Source organism: Rhinopithecus roxellana, chromosome 18 (assembly GCF_007565055.1).
Source record: "Rhinopithecus roxellana isolate Shanxi Qingling chromosome 18, ASM756505v1, whole genome shotgun sequence".
Lineage (NCBI taxonomy): Eukaryota > Metazoa > Chordata > Mammalia > Primates > Cercopithecidae > Rhinopithecus > Rhinopithecus roxellana.
The window spans coordinates 42,514,560-42,541,744 of NC_044566.1; the positions used below are offsets into that span (position 1 = coordinate 42,514,560).

Genomic DNA, 27,185 nt, shown 5'->3' on the forward strand with positions numbered 1-27,185 from the left:
ACTATTGGGTCGTGTTGAGCTGCAGTTCACTGAAACACTTAAGTGTGTTAGAATTTCAAATCCTACTGTAAATTTAGATTCAGTTGGCATTTATTGAATACCTATTCACTACTAGATGTGCTTGTATAAATTTCTGCTGTTTATTTTACTGATAATAAGTTTAAAATGTAGAAATTGACCAGTAGATTTATTGTACTGAGAATGATTTTATAGTTTAGGAGACATGACTAGAATTTCAATGAGAACAGATTGTGAGAACAGAAATAAATTTTAAAAAAAGAATTTCTAAATGGTTTTGTTAAATGCAGTAGCAATTTTATATAAACTGCAGATGAACTAATATTAGAGCACATGTAAGAAAATGTCTAAGGCCGGGCGCGGTGGCTCAAGCCTGTAATCCTAGCACTTTGGGAGGCCAAGACGGGTGGATCACGATGTCGGGAGATCGAGACCATCCTGGCTAACCCGGTGAAACCCCATCTCTACTAAAAAATACAAAAAACTAGCCAGGCGAGGTGGCGGACGCCTGTAGTCCCAGCTACTCAGGAGGCTGAGGCAGGAGAATGGCGTGAACCCGCGAGGCGGAGCTTGCAGTGAGCTGAGATCCGGCCACTGCACTCTAGCCTGGGCGACAGAGTGAGACTCCGTCTCAAAAAAAAAAAAAAAGTCTAAAAATGTTATTGGAAATAAAATTAGAGTTATAAATCATTAACAAGAAAAAACCATTATATACAGTTTATTTTTTCCATATTTCTTAAAATATATTAAATTCTAATATACAAAGAAAACCAACTTAAGATATTTAAAGATTCCCATCCACTCAGATTTATTATATTCAAGTTGGATTATTAAGCAAAACATTTACTTATTTTGTCTCACCTTTCAACATAACTACTTTTTTTCATGGAAGATTATAAGTATGGAGAGTTCTGGTATATCAAAGGCCAGTAGAGATGTTAAAGACCCACACCCCAGAATATAAGCCACCAGACTTGGAACAACGGTTGTTGTATAAAGGATAAGGACTGAATGATTCTGTCTTCGGAATATTTTTGTGTTTTTTTAGAAGCTCTTTTCTTTGGCTCTACATCTAGCCATTAGGGCTCTTTCTGTATCTGGTTAGGGAAAGTGGCTTTTCTTTCAGCCAGCAAACGTAAAAGCAGAGATTTAAGGGATGGAGTAACGATGGTATTTCCAGTGGACTAAGATAAAGGATTAAAGAAATGGCATGGTCTATACTAGTAAAGATTTCCTCACAGCTAGTCCATTTTGAATGGAGAGATAGGTATGGAATAGGGAAACCAGTTATCTGGCCAACACAGTACCTAATAATGAGAATATTCTGTATTCAAAAGTTCTTAGTGGTTGTTAATGTCTTAAAAGAGACCATTTAACTGGAATAGAAGTGTTTTCTTTGGAGAAAAGTAGGAAACATTGGATAGGTCTTAATTATACAGACCTTAGATAGAAAGTAGAGATTCTACTTAGGAAACTAGAAATTACTTTTTTTTTTTGAAACAAGGTTTTGCTCTGTCACCTGGGCTACAATGCAGTGCAGTGGCATGATTATGGCTCAGTGCTGCATCAGACTCCTGGGCTCAGGTGATTCCCCCCACTTCAGCCTCCTGAATAGCTGGTATTACAGATGCCCAACTGATTTTTAAGTTTTTTGTGTAGGGGGCCTAAATGATGAGAACACATGGACACATAGAGGGGAACAACACACACTGTGGTCTTTCGGAGGGTGGAGGGTGGGAGGAGGGAGAGGATCAGGAAAAATAACTAATGGGTACTAGGCTTAATACCTGGGTGATGAAATAATCTGTGCAACAAACGCCTATGACAGGCCTGGCATGGTGGCTCACGCCTGTGGTTCCAGCACTTTGGGAGGCTGAGGTGGGTGTATTACTTGAGGTCAGGAGTTCAAGACCAGCCTGGCCAATATGGCAAAACCCTATCTCTACTAAAAATACAAAAAAAGTTAGCCCAACTTGGTGGCACTGGCCTGTAATTACAGCTACTCGGGAGGCTGAGGCAGGAGAATCACTTGAACCCAGGAGGTGGAGATCACAGGGAGCCGAGATTGAGCCACTGCACCCCAGCCTGGACAACAGAGCGTGACTTCATCTCAGAAAAAAAAAACAAAACTCCCATGACAAAAGTATACCTATGTAACAAACCTGTAGTTGTACCACTGAACTTAAAATAAAAGTTAAAAAATAATAATAAATTTTTTTTTTTGTAGAGCTGGGATGTTGCTATGTTGTCCAGGCTGGTCTCTCAAATTCCTCGGCAGTCCTCCAACCTCAGCTGCCAAAAGTGCTGGGATTACAGGCATGAGCCACTGCGTCCAGCCTAGATACATTCTTGAATATGTAAGTTTGGGAAGTTTTATTAATTGATTAAGGACTAGGAGGTTCAGCTAAAATGCAATTGGAGTTATAAGGTACTTAAACCTAGATTTAAGATATGAAATCAAGAATGGCAAAGAAAACAATGAACTAAGGTCTTAAGGAAGCAATTGGTTTTATTGACTACCTGAATACAAGGGATGATTGACACAAGATGAAAATTGAGTGTTAAAGAATAACAATGGGCAATTATGAATAATTAGGACTTAAAAGGAAGCAAAAGAAGAATGTAAAAAGAAAAAATGTAAATAGCGTATTTATTAAACCTTTTATGTTACATTTCTTGACTAACATGATGTGTTTGTAATTTAGTCATTGTTAGTATTTAGGAAGTAAAATCATCAAATAAAATATGAATGTTTGATTTCTAAGAAGTTTAACTTTTTGTATAAGGAAATGATTATAAGAGAATCTAATATTAAAATAACATTTGGGGAGCTTGTATAGTCTTGACTTTCTGGAATAAATTTTCCAGATTGAAATCTACTTCATACACAGTTTTTAAGCAATCTTTCAATCATTTCTTCATCAGAAGAAATCAAGGCAGTTTAGAAACAGTAAAAATTTATATTTGTCTAAACTCAACAACTAGGTTTTTTATATTATAAAACAGTCATTTTTGATTAAATCTGATTATTATTTTATTGAATGCCTATTCCTAACACTGAATTTTAAAGGTATCCTCTCTAGTTAATAGAGCCTTTTTGTTTTTAAGTATTTATATTCCAGAAACAAGAATCAAGCAAAAGCACATTTTAATCTTTCCTGTAAATGTTATGTATTTGGACACTTTATAAGACTTTCAACTTCATAGTAGGTAATAACAAATTAGCATGTTTCCCCAGGCATGGTGGCTTATGCCTGTAATTGCAGCACTTTGGGATGCCAAGGTGGGATCATCATTTGAGGCCAGGAGTTTGAGACCAACCTGGCCAACATGATGAAACCACGTCTGTAAAAATACAAACCTTAGCTGGGCATGGTGGCATAGACCTGTAGTCCCAGCTACTTGGGAGGCTGAGGTGGAAGGATAGCTTGAGCCTGGGAGGAGGAGGTTGCAGTGAGCTAAGATCATGCTACTGTACTCCAGCCTAGGTGACAAAAGAACACTCTGTCTCAAAAAAAATAATAATAATACCGTGTTTAGTGAAATTGTCATGCAATTTAGTTTAGACCCCATAACTCAGGCCTTTACATAAAGATATTAAAGAATAGCTATTTATAAATTTTCCATCTGGTATAATACTAACATACTGTGTATTATTCCACTGTCATTGAGCAAGGATAATCATTCTGTATCCCAGGCACTGTATATACACAGTTCCTTAGAGCTTCAAGTGCAGAATAGAATTAAGGCATATTTGGAGAAAGTAATTACCATTACAGATTGTGTTGGTGCTGGATTGAAAGTAAAATTAAATGTTCAGAAAACCTAAAGTAACGTAGTGCCATATAAGGACATGTCTAAACAACAAACTAGCAAAACCATATTGACAGCATGTATTAGTATCTGAATATCCCTATCGTGTGAGTAGAAATAGTCTAAACTTATAGGCTCAAGGAAATTTTAAATGTAAAATAGTCCCAGTTTGAAGGCATAGTACAAAACCTACTTTGGCAGCCCCCAAGTCAAAGATAAGTAGAAAGGAAAAATCAAACCATACCACATTGGGAGGAGATTATTATTGTTATTAAACACAAGAAAAGAAAGAGGTATATCTTCTCTATTGCCTGGAATTGTTCCACTAAATCTTTCAATTTGTTATACATTTAAATGAAGAATTTTCATTTTTTTTTCTGGAGAATTACAATAAATATTTTAATAGTTTAAATGTATCAGGCTTTCAAATATAAATCAGATAGTTAGAAATAAAAGGAAAATAGATAAGGAAAAAAATCTTCCTCCATGGTTGTTTACTAAACATCAGTGATAAAATTGCAGTGTTGTTACAGATAGTAACAATCTTTAGGAGATAAAATTATGCTGAGATAAATTGCAGCACATTTGCCCTTAGGAATCATGCAACAGAGAGGAAGATTAAAGATGCAGGAGAATATCTAAAGGAATATCCTTAAGTAAACAAGTGAGGATAAAAGAGAAGGAATTTGTCTTATGAACAGTGAGGGTTCATTGATGATAGAAAGAAGGAAGAGTTGTATGCACACAGATACATGTTAGATTTGGTGGGAACTGAGGAAATCTCTGATGGTTTCTGTTTTGTCAATGAAAGTAAAAATGAAAGGGAAGGTGCTGGAAGTTTGAAAGAAGAGAGGGGACACAGCTGTCTGATGTGTTTCTAGGAGAATTAGAGAATGAATGGACCAAGATTGCCAGAAAGCCCTTAAACCAATTTTAGATATAAAAGATAATAGTAAAAGAAAAATTATCTCTGTTCACAGATGACACAATCATGTATGTAGAAAACCATTAAGATTCCACCAAAAATGGTTAGAACTAATGAGTTTAACAAAGTTGTATGATACAAAATCACACAAAAATCAATTGTGTGTCTGTTCACTAACAATGAACAATTCAAAAAGGAAATTAAAACAATTCCATTTACAAAACATCAAAAATAATAAAATATATGGGGATAAACATAACCAAGGAGGTAAAAGACTTGTGTACAGCAACTACAAAAAAAAAAAATGCTGAAAGAAATTAAAGACAATAAATAAATGGAAAGGCATCCCACATTTATGGATTGGAAGACTTAATATTGTTAAAATGACAGTACTACCCAAAATGATCTACAGGTTGAATGCAATTCCTATCAAAATCCTAAATTTCGGCCGGGCGCGGTGGCTCAAGCCTGTAATCCCAGCACTTTGGGAGGCCGAGACGGGCGGATCACGAGGTCAGGAATCAAGACCATCCTGGCTAACATGGTGAAACCCCATCTCTACTAAAAATACAAAAAAAAAAACTAGCCGGGCGACCTGGCGGGCGCCTGTAGTCCCAGCTACTCTGGAGGCTGAGGCAGGAGAATGGCGTGAACCCGGGAGGCGGAGCTTGCAGTGAGCTGAGATCCGGCCACTGCACTCCAGCCTGGGCGACAGAGCGAGACTCCGTCTCAAAAAAAAAAAAAAAAAATCCTAAATTTCATTTAACAGAAATGGGAAAATTTATTCTCACATTCATATGGAATCTCCAAGGACATGAAATAACCAAGACTAATTTTAAAAATAGAGTTGGAGGTCTCACTACCTGATTTCAAAACCTCCTTCAAAGCCACGGTAATCAAAACATTATGTTGCTAGCATACAGCTAGACATATAGATTCATGAAAATAGACCCAAGGGCCCACAAATAAACCCTTGCATGTATGTTCAAGTGATTTTCACCAAAGGTACCAAGAAGTGCCAAAGATCCTCATTCAGCAAAGAAAGGACTGTCTTCAACAATTGGTATTGGGAAAACTGAATATCCACACCAGAAAAGAACAAAGTTGGAACCTTACCGTACACCATATACAAAAAGTAAGTAAAAATTAATTTCTAAATCAAAGACCTAAACATAAGAGTTAAAAATACAAAACTCTTAGAAGAAAACAAAGGGCAAAACCTTCAAGACATTGGATTTGGCAGTGATTTCTCAGATATGACACCAAAAGCACAGATAAAACAAGTAGATCAGTTGGACTTCATCAAAGTAAAACTTCTGGCCAGGCACTCTGGCTCACACCTGTAATCCCAGCATTTTGGGAGGCCGAGGCATGTGAATCACAGAGTCAGGAGTTCGAGACCAGCCTGGCCAACACGGTGAAACAACACAAAAATTGGCCAGGTGTGGTGGTGGGCACCTGTAGTCCCAGCTACTCAGGAGGCTGAGGCAGGCGAATCGCTTGACGCTGGGAGGCGGAGGTTGCAGTGAGCCAAGATCGTGCCACTGCACTCCAGCCTGGGCAACAGAATGAGACTCCATCTAAAAAAAAAAAAAAAAGTAAACTTCTGTGCATCGAAGGACACTATCAATGTGAAAAGTCAGTCTACAGAATCGGAGAAAATATTTGCAAATCATGTATCTAATAAGAGATTAATATCCAGAATGTATAAACTCAATAAAAAGTAAACAACCCAATCAAAAAATGGGCAAAGGACTTAAATAGACATTTCTCCAAAGAAGGTAGACAATTAGTCAAGAAACACAAGATGCTCAACATCACTATTCATTAGGGAAATGGAAGTGAAAACCACAATGAGATACCACTTCATTTTCACTAGAATGGCTATTATCAAAAACAAAACCAGAAAATACATGTTGGCAAGGATGGGAGAAGTTGTAAATTTGCTGGTGAGAATGTAAGTGTAGCCACTGTAGAACACAGTATGGCAGTTTCTCAAAAATATTAAAAGTAGAATTACTGTATGATCCAGCAATTCCACTTGGGCATATACCCAAAATAATTGAAAGAAGGATTTCAAAGAGATATTTGTACACCATGTTCATGGCAGCATTATTCATAATGGCCCAAGACAAACAACCTAAATGACTATCATCACATGAATGGACAAACAAAATGTATACACACACAATGGAAAACTATTCAACTGTAAAGAGGAAAATTTTGTTGCATGCTACAACCTGGATGAACCTTGAAAAAGTTATGCTAAATGAAGTAAGCCAGACACAAAAAGACAAGTACTGTATGATTCCACTTACATGAGATAACTAGAATAGGCAAATTCATAGAAACAGTAGAATGGTGATTTCCTGAGGCTGAGAGTTAGAGGAGATGGGTGGGCAGTTAGTGTTTAAGCGGTATCACTTGGAGAAGATGAAAACGTTCTGGAGATGGAGGGTTGCACAACAGGGCAAACATATGTATACCACAGAAGTATACACTTATAACTGGTTAAAATGGTGACTTTTATATATATTGAACCACAATTTTAAAAATACAGTTGACCCTTGAACAATGTGAGGATTAGAGGTGCCAACCCCCGTGCAGTTGAAAATCTGTGTATAACTTGTGGCTTCCCTGAAACTCAACTACAGATAGCCTACTGTTGACCAGAAGCCTTACCAATAACATAAAGTCAGTAACACACATGCTATATGTTATGTGTATTATATATATTATTGAAGTAAGCTGGAGAAAATATATTTACTTTTAATTATATGGAAGTGCGTCGTCATGCAGGCCTTCATCTTCACTGTTCACATGGAGCAGGCTGAGGAAGAAAAGGGGTTGGTTTTGCTGTTTCTGGAGTGGAAGAGGTGGAGGAGGTGGGAGAAGAGGCCAGGCACATTTGATGTAACTTTACAGAAATACATCGTAATTTCTGCCTGACTTTTTTGCGTTTTAAATTTTTCTAAAAAAATGTTTTTATATATTACCAATCCTCTGTCCACCCTTTGCTTTAGTTTTAGTGCCCATATTATAGAAGGGTCCATGTCATAAAATAAATCAAAAGTAGTCTTGAATAATTGCAACCCTTCTGCCAGACTCTCTAATGTCAGTGCCAGTAGTGTATGTCTGGCACTGCTTCTATGTTGTCTTCCTCATCATCTGGCACTAGTTCAGAACCAATCATTTCGATCAAGTTGTCTGTTAATTTATCTGGTGTGGTGTCTGTTAGCTATTGAATTTCTCAAAGATGCATATCTTGAAACCCTTCTTCCCCCCCACCCCCCTGCACCATACCTTTTTTTTTTTTTTGTCATATCCACAATCTCTCATGATTTCCTTGATTGTCTCTGTCACAAATCCTGTGAAGTCATATATATCATCTGGACACAGTTTTCTCCAGGAATGTGTTTAAGACTTGATGGCTTTCACAGCTTTTTCTGTAACAATAGTGGCATAATCAGTGGTATAATTCTTCCAGACTTTCATGTTATTCTGTCAGGGTTCTCTTCCGCAGCATTGATAGACATTTCCACAGAGTGCAATGTATAAATGAGCTGTAAAGGTCCTTATGACCCTAATACAGAGGATGAAATACAGAGACATTGTGGAGGCATGTAGACATGAGGTATCAGTGCTTTTGGTGTTGAACTTGTGGTTCTAGGTGGCCAGGAATATTGTCCAATATCAAAAGAACTTTAAAAGGCAGACCCTTATTGGCAAGGTACTTCCTGACTTTGGGAACAAAGCATTGATGGAAGCATTCCAGAAAAAGCATTCTCGTTGTCCATACCTCCTTGTACAACCAAAAGACTGGCTGCTGGTGTTTTTTTCCTTTGAGGCTCAGGAATTAGCAGCTTTATGGCTAAGGATAGCAAACCGACTGCATTTGCACAAAACAGTAGAGTTTGCCTATCTCTTCCTGCCTTAAATCCTGGTGCTTGCTTTTCTTCCTTACTAATAAATGTCCTTTGTGGCATTTTCTTCTGGAATAGGGCACATTTATCAGCATTAAAAACCCATCGTGGGCTTGACGCGGTGGCTCACACCTGTAATCCCAGCACTTTGGGAGGCCAAGGTGGGCGGATCACGAGGTCAGGAGATCAAGACCATCCTGGCTAACATGGTGAAACCCTGTTGCTACTAAAAACACAAAAAATTAGCCAGGCATAGTGGCAGGTGCCTGTAGTCCCAGCTACTCGGGAGGCTAAGGTAGGAGAATGGCATGAACCAGGAAGGCGGAGCTTGCAGTGAGCTGAGATGGCATCACTGCACTCCAACCTGGGCAACAGAGCAAGACTCCCTCTGAAAAAAAAGAAACAGAAAAACCTATCCTTTCTCCCCAGTGATTTTCTTAGTGGTGTCTGGGAACTCTGCTGCCTCAAAGCTGTTTCTCCTGTTATGTTGACATTTTTAGAATGAAACCTCTTTCTGAAACTCAAACCATCCTTTGCTGGCACTAAATTCTTCAGCTTAAGATCCTTCACTTTAAGTTGTCTTATAATGACTACTCTTTCTGAAAAGACACTGTCTATCTGGTATACTACCAACTAATGTAATAACTGGGACAGTGCCTTGCACATAGTAGGTATTCAATAAAATATTTGTTAAATAATTTACAGGAATCTTTTATGTTTGAAAAAAATTATATTTAAGTTTTTATCTGGAAAATGTACGTGATGAGGGGGACCCTGAAGGACAATTCCTTAATATAATTGATAAATACAAATATATGTTATGTATTTCTCAAGTGAATGCAAACGGATTTATCTTTGTTACATGTTAAAACTTGTGCAGGCCAGGACAGGCGCAGTGGCTCACGCCTGTAATCCCAGCACTTTGGGAGGCCAAGGCAGGTGGATCACCTGAGCTCAGGAGTTCAAGACCAGCCTGACTAACGTGGTGAAACCCCGTCCGTCTCAAGAAAAAAAAAAAAAAAAATGTGCAGGCCAGACATGGTGGCTCTTGCCTGTAATTTTAGGACTTTGGGAGGCCAAGGCAGGAGGATTGCTTGAGGCCAGGAGTTCAAGACCATCCTAGGCAACATAACAAGACCCCGTCTCTACAATAAAATAAAAATGTAAAGAGCTGTGCGTGGTGGTGTGCACTTGCAGTCCCAGCTACTTGAGAGGCTGAGGTGGACAGATCACTTAAGCCCAAGAGGTCAAGGCTGCAGTGAGCTACGATCATGGCACTGTACCCCAACCTGGTCAACAGAGTACTCTGAGATGAGAAATAAAACAAATCCTGTAGCTCTTGATCTTCCTATTCCCTACCTATTTCTGGTCCATTTACCAGGTAAGGAAGTATACTCCTAAAGTTTCCACTTACTCAGATGTAGAAATAAGGTTTGGTTTTTTTTTCCTCTAAAAGATACAGAAACTACTCTCTTTAAAAAATAATAATAAATAAAACAAAAAACAAAAAAAATGTTGTGCAGAAACTTGAGACAATAAGGAGCAGAGTTATATATGAAATCCAGGTTGCTTAGATAGGAGATTAGCTACATATATTTTTTATTAATGGGAAAAATACTCAGAAAAAATTCATATGGAATGTGACCCTGTGCTTTGTATAAATAATTAGATATTAGAATGGAAGAACAAATTTTAGGGCTTTGGTTGTGTACATCACCTTACTATTCTGTAACAGATGTATTCTAACTTCAGCATAGTCATTTTAATGATGAGAGCATGGGGCAAAAAAGATTGTCTAGGCTTGAGTGGTGGCACCACTAGGGTGGTGGCAATTTTCTGATATCTTTTAGAGAGAAGGAATTTCATTTCTACATCTGAGTAAGTGGAAACTAGGAGTTTCTTCCTTACCTGGTAAATGGGCCAGAAATAGGGAATAGGAAGATCAAGAGCTACAGAATTTATTTCTCATCTCAGGGTACCAAATTAACTCATCATCCCAAGGATTCATATTTTAGAATTACTGTATCAAATGATACCCAACTCTAAGGGAACTTCTAATATGGAGATCAATGTTGAAAGAAAATATTTAGGTTATTAATAATAAATTATTTAAGGGAGAATTGGTTTGTTTGGAGCTTTTTTTCTTAACTATTTAGAATTAAAATATCTTAATTACATGTTTAATAAAATTAACATTTTATTTAAAATTAAAGTATTTTTCTTTAAAAGTATATTTGCATTTTGCTAGCTTAAGTTTATTGAAACTGAGCTCTTGTATGTCATTTCATGTTTTTCCCTTGATATGAAGTCTTACCTATTTGATGAAGATGTCTTTTGAAAGGTGTACTGCAAGGAACAAAATGTTTGTAAATTCTGCTTTTACCAAGGTAAAGATCAAATTTTATAAATTTACTTTTTTGTTTATACAAGGAAAAATAACTTCATATATTGAATATATTCAAAAGTTTAAACATTTAATTGTATTGCCCTGTTAAGCTGGCATGGCAAATAAATGCTTTTCTTTTCCTTATTTTATTCTTTGTGTTTCCTAATCTATAGCACTGTGCTGGGCACAGAATGGACTTCAGTTAAGTTTTTGGTGTAGAAATGTTTTATTTTTCTACTTAAAATCTCCCTTAAAATAATTATGCGTATTACATCAATGTTATAATGTTTAAACATAGATTTTTTTACATGCATTCTTTTTTTTCTGAAAGAAAATATTTTTTATATTCTTTAGGCATGAATGTGTGTTTAAAAAAAACAAAACCTTGGAGTAAAGTAGCAGCACATAATGGTTTGTGGATTTTGAAAAGGTGCAGGCCATATTGTGCTGCCTCAAAAATACAAGGATCTGATCTTCTGAAGAAAATATGTTTCTTTTTATTCATAGCTCTTATGATAACAATGTCAGCAGTGCCTTAGCAGCACGTAAATATTGGCGTTAAGATTCTAAAATTATCTCCAGTATTAACTGTGCTGCTGAAGTAAGGTTGACCATACTCTACAGTTGCATTTTAATGTATATTAATGTTACTCATGTGTTTTCAGTTTTATTGATAGTGTCTTTTCAGTATTATTGATAATCCTGTTATTTTTAGTATGATTCCGTGAAAATAATACTAATTTTTCAGATGTATTGTCTCTTAAAATAGTATAATTGCAATTTTATAAGTGTATTGAATGCCATCAAGAGTTTTTTAAAAGAGATTATGCAGCATTCGAGGAATTTTAATGTACATTTATATTCAACAGACATTAATTCAGATTTTTTACTTGGAATAAAACAAATTCTAGTTTTCCCTTTGTTTTGAAATTACTTTTAAAATACGTCTTTATAGATAAATATAAAATATATTAAGCATTTTGAACAGAGCTTAGAAGACAATATTTAGTACTGTTTCTGAATATTTCTTTATATCTGAAGGGGAAAAGCCGTCAAAATATGTGAATTAAATACCTGAAATTTTGGTTCTCAAAATGCCGCACTTAACCATAACTTTAAAGGTAGGAAAACCTAACAAGTGACCAACCCACTCATTGGATAGCTGAGGAAACACAAAACTCAAATAATTTGCTACACATGGCAGATTCGGGTGTTAGTCCTATGTCTTCTAACTTTGTAACAGTATACTGTTTTTTTTCATGTTTTTATTAAAATGTTTTCTTAAGTCCTTAGCCAAAGATTTTTGTTTGACAAGGCAAAAATAAGGTCTTGTTTACTTTACTTTTTTATATTCAAGATTTAACTCAGAGTAAGACCAAATTGTGATTGTAGTTAATTTTATAGATATAAATATGTAAACAATTTTTTTAATTTTTTATGTTTTTTAAAATTTCTATTAAAAGTAAAAGTAGATGGCTGGGCGTGGTAGCTCACACCTGTAATCCCAGCACTTTGGGAGGCCGAGGCAGGTGGATCAGGAGGTCAGGAGATCGAGATTATCATGGCTAACACAGTGAAACCCTATCTCTACTAAAAATAGAAAAAAATTAGCCGGGCGTGGTGGCAGGCGCCTATAGTCCCAGCTACTTGGGAGGCTGAAGCAGGAGAATGGCGTGAACCCGAGAGGCGGAGCTTGCAGTGAACCGAGATCACACCACTGCACTCCATCCAGCCTGGGTGAGAGAAGGAGACTCCCTCTCAACAACAAAAAAAAAAGAAAGAAAAGAAAAGCAGAGCTGGGCACAGTGACTCATACCTGTAATTCCAGCACTTTGGGAGTCCGAGGCGGGTGGATGATCTGGGGTCAGGAGTTCGAGACCAATCTGACCAACATGGTGAAACCCCGTCTCTACTAAAAATACAAAAAATTAGCCAGGCGTGGTGGCACATGCATGTAGTCCCAGCTACTCGGGAGACTGAGGCAGGAGAATTGCTTGAACCCGGGAGGCGAAAGTTGTAATGAGCGGAGATCACGCCATTGCAATCCAGCCTGGACAACAAGAGTGAAACTCGGTCTCAAAAATAAATAAATAAATGAAAATAAGTAAAAATTTAAGAATTAAAAATAAATAAATAAAAATAGAGACAGGGTCTCACTATGCTGCCCAGGCTGGTTTCAAACTCCTGGACTCAAGCAATCTTGCTTTAAAGCTGCCCACTGTACTGGGATTACAGGCATGAGCCACCACCCCTGGCCTAATTTAATTAAAATCTGAACAAAAGGCCGGGCATGGTGGCTCATGCCTGTGATCTCAGGCCAAGGCACGTGGATCATGTGAGGTCAGGAGTTCAAGACCAGCCTAGGCAGTGTGGTGAAACTCTGTCTCTACTAAAAGTAAAAAATTAGCCAGGTATGATGGCGGGCGCCTATAATCCCAGCTACTTGGGAGGCTGAGGCAGGAGAATCACTTGAACCCAGGAGTCAGAGGTTCCAGTGAGTGGAGATCGTACCACTGCACTCCAGCTTGGGCAACAGAGCGAGACTCATTCTCAACAGCAATAACAACAAAAATCTGAACAAAAATGCTCATTTACGTTCTTTTCCTTATCTGTGGTGTTTTAAAGTCATTAAACATGATTAAACTTATGATTAAAAGTCATTAAATGATGTTCAGGAGAAGATGAGTATATTTGTGTAGTGTATCATAACTCTGATGTTATTTTGTACAAGGAGTGTCTTAGAGTTTTCAGTTGTAACCATGCAGAAGATCTACAAAATAAAAGCAGTTGTTAGTCCTTTACAATCAGAATTGTCTATTTTGAAAATTTATGAAGTAATTTAGATTTAATTTAAGAAATTGTATTTGAACCAGGTGCGGTGGCTCGCGCCTGTTATCCCAGCATTTGAGGAGCCTGAGGCAGGTGGATCATAAGGTCAAGAGTTCGAGACCAGCCTGACCAACATGGCAAAACCCCATCTCAACTAAAAATACAAAAATTAGCTGGGTGTGGTGTGGCGTGCGCCTATAATCCCAGCTACTCAGGAGGCTGAGTCAGGAGAATTGCTTAAACCTAGGAGGCGGAGGTTGCAGTGAGCCGAGATCATGCTACTGCACTCCAGCCTGGGTAACAGTAAGGCTCTGTCTCAGAAAAAAAAAAAAAGAAAGGAAAGAAAAGAAATAAATTGTATTCGAGGCTGGGCGTGATGGCTCATGCCTGTAATCCCACCACTTTGGGAGGCCGAGGCGGGTGGACATTCATCTGAGGTCATCAGTTCAAGACCAGCCTGGCGAACATGGCAAAACCCCGTCAATACTAAAAATGCAAAACTTACCCGGGCATGGTGACGGGGGCCTGTAATCCCAGCTACATGGGAGGCTGAGGCAGCAGAATCACCTTAACCCAGAAGGCAGATGTTGTAGTGAGCCGAGATCATACCACTGCACTCACTGCACTCCAGCCTGGGTGACAGAGTGAGACTGTCTCAACAACAAAAAAAGAAATTGTATTCGAAAGCTAAAGAACCTTTTTGTTTAAATTCTAATTTGAAGATAAAATATTATATAAAAACTCTCAGTTTTTATCCAGCAACATTTTGTTCCCAATATATGATACATAGTGGATAGAACTAAATGCCAGCGTTTACATGGAAACACTGTCTTGGTGCTTTTAAAAATCATTTATCAAGCTCTTAACTTATTTTCTTTATTTTCTTTCAACCATTGCATGAAAGACTTCACCAAATATATAATTTTTGATTCCACTAAAAATATTCCAGGACCTATCCTAACACAAATGCTTAGAATATTTATTGAATGAGACCATGCGCGGTGGCTCACGCCTGTAATCTCCCAGCGCTCTGGGAGGCCCAGACGGGCAGATCACGAGGTCAGGAGATGAAGACCATCCTGGCTAACACAGTGAAAACCCTGTCTCTACTAAAAAATACAAAAAATTAGCCGGGCATGGGTGTGGGCGCCTGTAGTCCCAGCTACTCGGGAGGCTGAGGCAGGAGAATGGCCTGAACCTGGGAGGCGGAGCTTGCAGTGAGCAGAGATCGGGCCACTGCATTCCAGCCTGGGCGATAAAGCAAGACTCCGTCTCAAAAAAAAAAAAAGAATATTTATTGAATGAATTACAGAGTTTACCCAATACTGCCTAATATTTTTCAGAACAACTCAGGAGTTAGGTATTGTTTGTTTCTTTTTCTTTGTATTCCTAAATGTATCTGAAGTCGGGTTTTAGAAAATTATATTCAATCTGCCTTCTAAATGACAAGAAAACATTTGCATTTTACATTTTCAGATGACTCTTTACATCTTTAAGTGCTCTTAAGCGTGGAGAAGGATCATTTGGAGCTTTTATAGCTAAATGAAAACTTTTCTTGTTTTTAATCCTGACAGTGGATTTAAGGAAAATTGAAGTATTTGAGAAGTAAGAAAATACAGGAAAAATGCTTCATTAAAACTTATTGAAGTAGTATATACATTCCAGTCTTTTTTTTTTTTTTTTTTTTTTTTTTTGAGACGGAGTCTCGCTCTGTCGCCCAGGCTAGAGTGCGGTGGCCGGATCTCAGCTCACTGCAAGCTCCGCCTCCCGGGTTCACGCCATTCTCCTGCCTCAGCCTCCTGAGTAGCTGGGACTACAGGCGCCCGCCACCTCGCCCGGCTAGTTTTTTGTATTGTTTAGTAGAGACGGGGTTTCACCGTGTTAGCCAGGATGGTCCCGATCTCCTGACCTCGTGATCCGCCCGTCTGGGCCTCCCAAAGTGCTGGGATTATCCAGTCTCTTCTTAGAGAAGAAGAGCTGGCCTGTCGATACCTAATGAAAAATAACATTTAGGAAACTCTCAACAGTACTGGATGTTTTATTTGTAGAGTTGTAATTTTGAAACACATAAGGAGCCAGCAGTAAAATGAAAGTTTATACCTTTCAGTGTTAATCTTATTTTGGCTTTTTGTTTTGCAAAACAAACTGCACATAGTTATATGGGGGTATATATTAAGTTTTTCATTTTGTCTTATTTGGAAAAAAATACTAATATTTTTCATTTAGGTTTCTTTTTTAATTGATGCCAAAGAGTTCCAATATTGAACATCTTAAGTCTGTTATTTGGAGTATGGATTGATTTTGGAGCTTACTCAGAGGACTACAGGAGAGTATCCAGGAGGTAGCAAGAAATGTATTTCAGTTATTCTATTTGCATTTTATATTCAAGTATAAATCTCTCAAGATCACCTAGATTAATATGTGATAGTAGATTTGAAAACTTAGCCTAGCTGTAGAGTAAGTTCCATATTTAACATTAAAGATTTTCTTCAGTTAGTTATGGATCTTTTTGGTAAATTCAGAGTTAATAGGTGTTTTTAAGCAGCTAAGTGTCATTACTGGTACATGCATCAGTTAGCCCTACTTGGATTAGCAAGATTATACTTTCATAAATTATTCTTTCTCTAAATATATTTATATATTTAGAAGTTGACATTCTAAATCAAATTGTATTTTTTTCCTTTTGCAGGTGGATAATTACTGTACCTTCCTCATGGAAAAAGTTTTATTTAAAGTGTTATTTCTCATTGAATACTATCAAAAAGGAAAAAAAAAATGACCTAAACTTTTGAGATAGATTTGGCTCTAGTAAGTATTCAGATATATCACTTGCATATCTGGGAGAAGAAATAAGAGACTATCATCAATACATTCCCATCTACTAAAAAATTTTATTTTACACATGTCAAGGGATTACTTCCATTTTATTACTAACAGCTTGAACTCTTTTAATGAAGACCTAACTCCTCCACCAGAAATTTAAGTTTATGTTCTTTCTTTGTTTACTTATAAAATACATCTCAGGTATTTTGGATGTCTTTTTTTTTTTTAAGCCTATATGCAATGAAAACTATATTGGCAAAATAAATGTTTAAACCTTTTACGTTAAAATTACTGTGAAAGATGACAAGTTAGCTGCTGTTTTTGTCTACATTATACTGAAATTAAATGTTTATAATTTATATTTTGGGTTTATTTATTTATAAATCATGGAATTTATGCAAAAACATGAGTAGTACAGATTCTCCTCCAATTCTGTAGGACTTTGAATAATGTGATATTTTTCTTATAATTGAACCCTTGTGTTTTGAAGAAATGCCAACTGCTTGAAGAATCTTCTTGTTATTTGTATTATTTGCTATAGGGTTAGATGTTGAGAAATTCTGCTGACAAAAAATTTTAAGCCAGTTTTACACTAAATATTCCTCAGTCTGATTTTTTTATTGGATGTATTCTGTATCTTTTGTAATTTGTAACTTTTATCCACTTAGCACGAATGATTCTATTAAAGAAAATCTTTAGCAAGTGGTAGAAACATCAAATCGCCCCATAGTTTGCCTGTTTCCACATTTTATTATCTTATAATCTTCGGGAGTGCTTACACTTATGGAGCTAACATTTTCAGAGTTACAGGTTCTCATAGTACCACTAAAACTTTTTTCCTCTTTGGACTGAATACCTGTGATTATAACTATATGGTAGTTTAAGTTTCCTTGTGATTAGTCAAAAATACCATTTTAGTATGAAGCAATGAAGTCTATTATTTGTTGTCCCATAATTGAGGAAGTTTAAATGTACCTTTTATTAAGAGTTTGTAAATTTTAGCTTAGTCTACACAGATTTTTATGTCAATTTGTTTATATTTTTATTAATGTCATTTCTGGAAGTGTGAAAATGTTAATGTTCGACAAGCAACATTAAAAATAGATTTGAAACATTTATATAGAGAGAGGTACACATTTATTTACTGTTTAGGTGCTGAAGAGTATCACTGAATAAAAAAGATATATCCCAGCCCCCATGGAGCTTGCTAATCTTGTGGGTAGAGGAGTGAGTGATGGAATGAATGGACAGAAAATCTGGTAGGTACTATATTTGGTATGGCAGAGAGTGACCAAAGTTCTGTGGAGAAAATAAGGCAGGGAAAGTGGGAATGATGTGATAAAAGTGTTTGTAAGGCAGAAGAGAGATATTTTTAAATAGTATGGTCAGGAAATACCCTACAGAGATGTCATTTGAACAAAGACCTAGAAATAATAAGGGAACAAACCCATGTAGGTACCTGGGAGAAGACCCTTCTGAGCAGAGGAAATAACAAATACAGAGACCCTGAGGCTGAAGTATTTTTTGTGTGTACATGAAACAGCAAAGAGGCGCATGTGGCTGTGATCAAATGTAAACAGGAAGAATAGTAGCTAATAGGATCAGAGAGTTGATAGGGGCCATATCTTGTAGCTGTTTAAGCTTTTAACTTGAGCTACAGATTCAGTTTTTCATACTTTGTTTGAGTAAGAGTCTCGCTCTGTTGCCCAGGCTAGAGTGCAATGTTGCAATCTCGGCTCACTGCAACCTCCGCCTCCTGGGTCCAAGCAATTCCTGCGTCAGCCTCCCAAGTAGCTGGGATTACAGGCACCCACCACCATGCCCGGCTAATTTTTTTGTATTTTTAGTAGAGACGGGATTTCACCATATTGGCCAGGTTGGTCTCTAAAACTCCTGACCTCGTGATTCTCCCACCTCGGCCTCCCAAAGTCCTGGAATTACATGCGTGGATCACCATGCCCGGCCCAGTTTTTCATACTTCTTTAAAACAATCTTGACAGGTATATGTGCCTTAGCCTATTTGACTTCTGCAGATAGGACAGGATATTTTTATGAATCTGATTTGAGACCCCGCCCCCATCAGACCACTTAGAATACAAACAGAAGGCCAGGTGCGGTGGCTCAAGCCTGTAATCCCAGCACTTTGGGAGGCCAAGACGGGTGGATCGTGAGGTCAGGAGATCAAGACCATCCTGGCTAACACGGTGAAACTCCGTCTCTACTAAAAAAAAAAAAAAAATACAAAAAACTAGCCGGGTGAGGTGGCAGGCGCCTGTAGTCCCAGCTACTCGAGAGGCTGAGGCAGAAGAATGGCGTGAACCCGGGAGGCAGAGCTTGCAGTGAGCCGAGGTCTGGCCACTGCACTCCAGCCTGGGCAACACAGAGAGACTCCGTCACAAAAAAAAAAAAAAAAAAATACAAACAGAATGTTTAAATGGGTGGTTAATAGGTATATGTGTGATGATCAGGACTGCAAATTTTGCATTGATGGCTTTGAAATTGTTTTCTGCGTGATCAGTTTAGGTGGATCCAAAACTAATGACCCCAAGAAACACTGAATTTGCTCATGTTTGTCATATACGCAAATGAACCACAGTGTCTTTGATTCCTTCATCCTTGAAATTTCTACTGTAATTAAGTACTTCGTCGTTTTTCACTTATTTCTATTTAGCAGCATTTTAACTAGTTCTTTGCTTCTAGCTGTTTTGGTTGTTACTTGTTTTTTGTTTTTGTTTTTTTGAGACGGAGTCTTGCTCGGTTGCTCAAGCTGGAGTGCAGTGGCACTATCTCAGCTCACCGCAACCTCCACTTCCCAGGTTCAAGCGATTCTCCTGCCTCAGCGTCCTGCATAGCTGGGATTACAGGCATCTGCCACCACGCCCAGCTAATTTTTGTATTTTTAGTAGAGACACGGTTTCACTATGTTAGCCAGGCTGGTCTCAAACTCCTGACCTCGTGATCCACCCGCCTCGGCCTCCCAAAGTGCTGGGATTACAGGCGTGAGCCACCACGCCTGGTCACCTCTAGCTGTTTTAAACTAACAATTTCATCTTCGCTGTAGTATACACTACTATTTTAATCTTCCTAATTTTTTTTCCCTATAGTATAAAATTTAAATTTCTAACTTTGATATGTTATGGTCTTGTCCCAACATTTTCTATGTTGTTTAATTTTTCTTCAAATTAACTAGTTCTAATCCATTTTTCTTTCTCTTTGCCTTTATTTATGCCATTTAATCACTCCAGTTCTCCCCCAACTAATGCCTGTACTTTTTTTTTTTTGATAAGGCAGAATTTCTCATGTGCACTGTTTCTTGACCTTAACAGTCTAACATTAACCATCCTTCCCATGGTATGACCTGAGGTATATAACACTTCTATCATTGTTTCTCATTTATTCATGTAGGTTAACCTTTTAAATGTATTAGCAATATGGAAAAAAAAAAGTTAAATTTAAGAAACTTCAGAACAGTAGCCTAAACATCACGTCCTGAGGTTCAGATATTAATTTTATACTGACAAGTTATATAGTTGGCTTTTTAAATTCTTCAAATGGTTATGTATGAACCAGTTATAATATATCCTTAAGATTTATGAACATTAAAAGAATAATTATCAGTTTTCCAATACTATAAAAGCAATTAACAGATCCACTTTTTAAAGAAGTAATCCATGTGTTTTTTATAGTATTGTTTATAAAGCATTCAGTAATAAAAGGCTGATTAAATAACATGTTCAGTAGGATATTGTGCAGTTATTTAAAATATCAAGTGAATATTTAATGAGCTAAAAAGTTGTTCATCATTGAATAAAAGATTATCAAATAGTTGAATAGATTCAGCAGAATAATTCATATGCTAAACTGTTTTGCTGGTTTACTCTGGGTGAGAGATAAATCTTATTGGGGCGAGAGGGATCTTCTTGATTATAAATAACCATGTATGATTTTTGTGATGGGCAAAGTGTTTTTTGAAAAGGAGAGAGAGAAATCCTTGAAAAATAAAAGATTATTTGAAGCAACCTTACCTCCACATAATTATTTACTTTGGAAATCTATAAAAGGGAGTTCTACTGTGTTCAGGAACTTTAGACATGATAATGAATTAACTGTCATGGAAGAAAACTTTCAAAATCAGATAAGTTTAAAATCAGCTTCAGAGGAACAGCTTGCTCTTAAGTTCTCAAAGCAATATTGAAAAGGAATTCAAGAATTACTTCTTTAGTTTGTGGTTGAGAGATTTCACTGTCCTTTCCCCGCTCTTCAAGCCCCCCAGACCTCGAGAAAAGGTAAGTGTAAGAAAAGGGATATTTAAATCTCTTTTAATTTGAAATTGTATTAGTAAACAAACTAGAGAAATACAAATCTGGTTTATTTTATACTGATAAAGATTTGATAATGCAATGAAACTTTCGTATCTAAAAATTAAGCATTTTTCTGTTAAGTTTAATTTTTCTTATAAATTAAAATAAAGTACTATATAGACATAGAAACCTCAGGAAGAGCAAAAAAAAATTTATTTAAAAATCATTTTTATCATCCAAAGTCAGTTGTTATTAGCCTTATATATACCCTTCTAGTTGGATATTTCGATTAGCGAATTTATTTCTTAATCCAATTCATTACTGTGCCAGGGACTAGAAAGATTATATTTACCTCTAGAGGAGGTTTAGTGCTATGCTTCTGGCTCAGAAATATTTTCCTTAAATTTGAATTTTATCTAAAAATTACCAACTTTATATCTATTCCATAGTATTGTAATATAAAAATGCCTAAGATTAGAATTTTTCCTCAAGATCGAGGATACAGAAAGATGCATCTTGTTTACTCTGGCTTCCTCCTCTACCATATCCACATGTCATCCCCAAGGATACCTTTTCAGAGTGAAAAAAAAAAATTTGAGGCAAGGGAGGTCATGAAGTATTCAGAGCAGGAGGGTAAGAAAAATAACTTCTGAAATACGTGTACTGGTCAGAATTTGCTTAAAGAGAGAAATCTGGCCACGGTGGCTCACGCCTATAATCCCAGCACTTTAGGAGGCTGAGGCCAGCAGATCATCAGAGTTTAAGAGTTCAAGACCAGCCTCGGCAACATGGCAACACCCTATCTCTACTAAAAATACAAAAATTAGCCAGGTGTGGTGGTGCATGCCTGCAGTCCCAGCTACATGGTGGGGGTCTGAGGCAGGAGAATTGCTTGAACCTGCCAAGATGGCACCACTACACTCCAGCCTGGGTGACAGAGCAAGACCCTGCCTCAAAAAAAAAAAAAAAAAAAAAAAACCTGTATATCAAATTATGAGTTTGTTTCTTCTTTTGTACTTCAATAGTTACATTTAGCAAAAACCTGAGCTGTTATAAAATTGTGGAATTCACATTGGATATTCAAAAAACATTTCTTACTATTAATGACAGCCAATAGTTATGGACATTTCATTTTAAACATATGATTATAGAATGTAAACATGACACGAATAAACAATAAATGTTTGGCCTATCTAGTATAATACGTTTTTCTCAGAATGTGACCCATTTATGATGTCAGCGAAAATGATATGTCTTAATCCATTTGTCTCACACACTTAATTTTATAATTTAAAAGAGCAATAGTAGTTTCATTCAGAAAGGGCAAGTTTAAGGCCAGGAACAGTGGCTCACACCTGTAGTCCCAGCATTTTGGATCACGAGGTCAGGAGTTCAAGATCAGCCTGGCCAAGATGGCGAAACCCCGACTCTACTAAAAATACAAAAATGTGGCAGGCGCGTGTAATCCCAGCTACTTGAGAGGCTGAGACAGGAGAATCGCTTGAACCCGGGGAGTGGAGGGTGCAGTAAGGTGAGATCCTGCCACTGCACACCAGCCTGGACAACAGAGTGAGACTTCATCTCAAAAAAAAATGTTTAGAACCAGAGAAACAGCTGGGCTAACAGAATAAACTACATTATTTTGGAGGTCTAAAAGTCTGGCCATTTTAGAGGAGGGGTGTTTGTTGCCAAAACAGGCCTATGGTTCAGATTTGAAGTCAAACCCTCTGTTACGCCACTTTTGTCAGCATTTTAATGGGTGCTGGGCAAAAGCAAAACTTCGTCTCAAAAAAAGACAAAATGACTCAAATAGTTAAGCTGTTACGCCATTTTTGAATTAATGATTTTTAGATGTATTCAGATACCTCCAAAACCCGAGGAATTTGGAGCTTTTCCTTTTTGTTTGGGTTTTGAGTTTTTCTTTTTTTTTTTTTTTTTTTTTTGCGGCAGGGTCTTGCTGTATTGGCAGTGCAGTGGCACAATCATGGCTCACTACAGCCTCGATCTCCCAGGCTGAAGTGATTTTCCCCACCCAGCCTCCTGAGTAGTTGGAACTACAGGCATGCACCACCACACTCGGCTAATTTTTTAAATTTTTTGTTAGTGATGTGGTCTCACTTTGTTGCCCAGGCATGTCTGCTTCTGGGTTCAAGCAGTCCTCCCGCCTCAACCTCCCAAAGTGCTGATATTACGGCATTAGCCACCATGCCTGGCCTGAATTTGAAGCTTTAAGAATTGGTAACTTGTTTCTTCTAGAAAGTTCTACATAGCTATAACCTCGGGAAAAATTTGTAATGATTTTAAAATACTCCTTATATTCTGTTCATTAAGAAACCAAGTCCCTTTGATGTTTCTTGGTTTCTGTATACTCAAGTTGGAGAATTTAATTTGGAGTTTATAGGTAAAACTTCAGCAAATTTCAAAGCTAGCATGCAAATTAATTATTTATTTGGGTTAAACTGCTATTTGCTGATAAACATTTGTTCCCCCAGACCATTGTTAATTGGCAGTCTTGGTATGTAGCTCGTATCAGGCCACATGTAGAGTATGTAGATAAATGTGAACCAACTAGAGTGGATTCAGAGAATGGAAACTGTATGAGGTGTTTGAATGTTGTGAGGAGTGGCTAGAGGTACTGAGAAGCCTGCTTGAAAAAGGAAAAAAAATAATAATAATCTTGAGACTTGTTTATTCTTTATTGCACAAGAGGGCAAAACTGGGCAAATCAAGTTTCAGGGAGGCAAATACTCCAAAGCAAGGGTTTTCTACTAATAGTGGATGTGTACATTATAGAAATGACTGCCTTACAGGACCTTAAAATTGGTTAAATGGGAAAAACACTGTTAGTCAAGATAATAAGACATCTTTTGAAGTGAAGCAAATCACCGTATCAGCTTGAACAAATCTAGCTTTAAAAATGTAAGGCAGAGCCGCGCGCTGTGGCTCTCGCCTGTAATACCAGTATTTTGGGAGGCCGAGGTGGGCGGATCAGGAGGTCAGGATTTTGAGACCAGCTTGACCAACATGGTGAAACTCCGTCTCTACTAAAGATACAAAAAAAAATCAGCTGGGCGTGGTGGCGCGCACCTGTAATCCCAGCTACTCAGCAGGCTGAGGCAGGAGAAATCACTTGGACCCGGGAGGTGGAGGTTGCAGTGAGCCGTGATCGCGCGGCTGCACTCCAGCCCGGGCGACAGAGTGAGACTCTTATCTCCAAAAAAAAAAAAAAATTGTAAGGCATTAGTGCTAACAAAAGATGATTTTTGACTAAAGGAAATGGTAAGAAAGTTGGATTTTGTTTAAATTTTAGAATAGTTTTTACTAGAAATAAGCAGAGTTTTAACAGAACTGACAGTATTGAGACCTATAAAACAAAAATGTTGGCCAGGCACATAGTATCACGCCTGTAATCCCAGCACTTTGAGAGGCTGAGGCGGGCAGATCATTTGAGGTCAGGAGTTCGAGATCAGCCTGACCAACATAGTGAAACCTTGTCTGTACTAAAAATACAAAAAATTAGCTGGGTGTGGTGGCTCATGCCTGTAATCTCAGGTGCTTAGGAGGCAGAGACAGGAGAATAGCTTGAACCCGGGAGGCGGAGGCTGCAGTGAGCAGAGATCGCTCCACTACACTCCAGCCTGGGTGACAGAGCGAGACTCCGTCTCAAATATATATATGCAATGAAAATACTAGGGCTAGGGACATAATTTTTAGATATCTCTAAAAGTTTTTGTAAGTTAGCGCTTGTCTTCAAGAAGATTTCTTGGAGGCAGTAGGAAACCCAGTATAGAACTGGATTATTAGGTAGTCATTTCCATCTTAAGACCATAAAAGCAAATAAAGGTGAAGAATCTGGATAAACTGGAAGGAATCAATTCCACAAGGATATACAATCATACACTTTTGATTTGGGGAGACTTGAGTTAATAATATCAAAAGAGGATTTTTTGATGTTTATATTCTAGGACACTTAGACATTAGTGAGACTACAGAGCCATAGCTTAGGTTTAGAAGTACTACCCTTGGAATTCTTTTTCTGTAGTTAAATAGGAATTTAGCTTCAATTAGAGGTGTGTGTGTGTGTGTTTCCCACTACCAGGCACATGCTAAGTTATTGATTAAAAGGAGTGTTCCCAGTAAGTCAGTCTTACTCTGAAATTGACAGTGGGTCAGTTGATTCTGGCATCATATATGCAGAAAATACTCATTCTGTACTGTCTTTGCCAATCTTTTGAACCTAAATTATTGTTGAGAGTTGATTAAACAATATCGCTTGGTTGAAAAGATTGTTTTTAGTGCATCCTTTAATGCAGGCTCTTCAGTTTTCAAGTACTTTTTAGACTACCTTGGTTCTCTTCCAAATTATAAGATTATGGATATGAGAAAGAATTGTAAATGAACATCAGCCCTGACACATTTGTTAATATTTATTTGCCCCTCTGGAAAATAGGCCAGTAAATTTTTATTATTTTATGTGATTATTATAGTGAAAAGGACCCAAACCATCAAATAAAAACATTTTAATACCTTCCTGAAAGGGTTGTTGATTTTTCTAAAGTGTATATGTAAAACTCAAGGTTTATGTGCTATTATTAGCGGTAGAAATAGTAACTGCTAACACATTTAGTATTTATCCTTTGCCAGCAACTTTCACATTTATAAACCCATTTAGTCCTCACAACCACCCTCTGAGAGAGGTCCATTGTTATCCATATGTTATAGGTAAGGAATCCAAGTCACAGAAAAATAGCATGCCTCATGTCACATAACCAGCAAGCCGGGGAGTCCAGATTCAAGCTCAGATGCTTTGACTTCGAAGTTCATGCTTTTAGGAATTATATCTACAGCTTCTATCCTGTAACCAATAAGAGGCAGAGGAGACAAAACTACATAAATAAATGCTCAAAATGATAGTGATGCCTTCCTTTTAGGTAGTACTTTTAGTTTCCAAAGTGCTTTTAGTCTTACTTTATTGTCTTGTTTAATGCTGGTGTCTTGTTTAATGCTAGTTGAATGCTTCTTTCATGCCCAGGTCTTCACACATTGTACTGACTGCTTCCATTGAAATAGAAATCAGAGATAGTATGATAGGCTTTTGCGAACTTGTTTTAGAAGGGAAAAAAATATCAGAGACGAATAACACTGACATTTTTACAACTTATTTTTTGTAATGCCTTAAAGATAGGTTTGTATGTGAAAATACTAAGTACAAGTTATCTTCTCATATTCTCTACTGGTCCCACCACCAGGGAGTCATGCAATGAGAAATATATTTGAGTAACATTGGAGATGAGGTGTATATGTGTTCATGTCATGTGTGTATTTGTGGTACATGGATGTACATACAGACAAATGAATTTAATAGAGTCCTTAATGTAATGGCATAGTTCCCTGAGAAAACTACCTTCGCCCTCAGAGTAAGTCTACACAACGTACAGGTCATACTTGGTTGTTTTTAAAGTAAAGCACCAGGCCAGGCACCGTGGCTTACACCTGTAATCCCAGCACTTTGGGAGTCTGAGGTGGGTGGATCACCTGAGGTCGGGAGTTTGAGACCAGCCTGACCAACATGGTGAAACCTTGTCTCTACTAAAAAAAAATTAGCCGGGCATGGTGGTGCGTGCCTGTAATCCCAGCTACTGAGGAGGCTGATGCCGGAGAATCGCTTGAACTGGGGAGGTAGACATTGCAGTGAGCCAAGATCATGCCACCACACTCCAGCCTGGGCAACAGAGTGGGACTCTGTCTAAAAAAAAAAAAAAATATATATATATATATATATATATGCACCAAATGTCAGTTAAGGACACTGTCCGTCTTTGGATGCTTACCAAAATCTAGAAGAGAAAATATACCTTTTGCAACTAAAAGGCTGCAAACTAAATAATCCAAATTCTAGACATACAATTTTCTTCATATTTCATGTCAATTTAAAGATTTGGACTTATGACAAGGCTTAATAACAATCACTAATTTCATTCTACCTCTTGTAGAGCAATCATGGTAGTGTAGCAAATTCCTATTCATCCTTCATTTTCTTAGCTATTACCTCAGAAGGGCAACCCCACCTCCCACATATACACTTGTGTTAAAAATTAATAACTGCCAGCTGGGCACGGTGGCTCACGCCTGTAATCCCAGCACTTTGGGAGGCCAAGGCAGGAGAA

The 27,185-nt window shown here is 37.5% G+C and overlaps 1 long non-coding RNA gene across 1 annotated transcript in view; it reads left to right on the top strand.

The window, feature by feature from the left end:
- LOC104662731 overlaps positions 1 to 27,185 on the top strand; it is a 57,836-nt gene that overhangs the window by 21,536 nt on the left and 9,115 nt on the right. The window contains exons 4-5 of the long non-coding RNA XR_004054766.1: positions 10,988 to 11,066; positions 16,584 to 16,702. This is a non-coding gene — a long non-coding RNA (uncharacterized LOC104662731). The remainder of the gene's footprint in view (positions 1 to 10,987; positions 11,067 to 16,583; positions 16,703 to 27,185) is intronic.